Source organism: Notothenia coriiceps, unplaced genomic scaffold (assembly GCF_000735185.1).
Source record: "Notothenia coriiceps isolate Sejong01 unplaced genomic scaffold, NC01 NC01_scaffold00037244, whole genome shotgun sequence".
NCBI classification, from domain to species: domain Eukaryota; kingdom Metazoa; phylum Chordata; class Actinopteri; order Perciformes; family Nototheniidae; genus Notothenia; species Notothenia coriiceps.
Window position 1 is genome coordinate 8,891,465 of NW_011369945.1, and position 615 is coordinate 8,892,079.

A 615-nucleotide genomic window follows, 5' to 3' on the forward strand; every position below is an offset into this window, starting at 1 on the left:
TCTGCGCGGGGATATCTGAGCACAGTTTAGGTCGTTATCCCTGCAGTCCAAATGAGGCGGGACGGGCGGGGTGCCGCGTTAGGTCCCCCCTCCCTCTCAGATCCCGAGCCAGGGCAGCGTTGGGCTCCGAGTCACCTATGGAGACGGTTTCCCTGTAAAACGCTGCGGCGCTGCGGAGATCCTCGGCCCTGCACGGCGGCAGCTTCCAGAGGTGTGCGCAGGTCCTGCAGACAGCAGCCTCCCCCTCCTGCAGACAGCAGCTTCCTGCACTCTGCGTGCTTCAGCCGTGTCGCTCACGCGCACCTCTCCCTCAGACTCTCCATCCCTGCATCGCAATGCAGCTGCATTCCCGGCCGCCTCCTCCCAGCAGACGGTCTGGATGTGATGGGCTGAGCATGTACCGCTGTCAGTCCCTGCCGGAGGATGGCGTCGTGTGAGGATGTTTGCGGCGGAGCGCTCTTCTTCGCTGGGGGGCGCGGAAGGATTTATTCACACGAATGTCGTGGCTGAGTAACTGAGATGTAGTTTTTCAGCGCATTTCATATACTAAAACACACACAGTGCATATCAATGTGGACTGGGAGGTGACAGGAGACCAGAGAGAGAGAGAGGGGG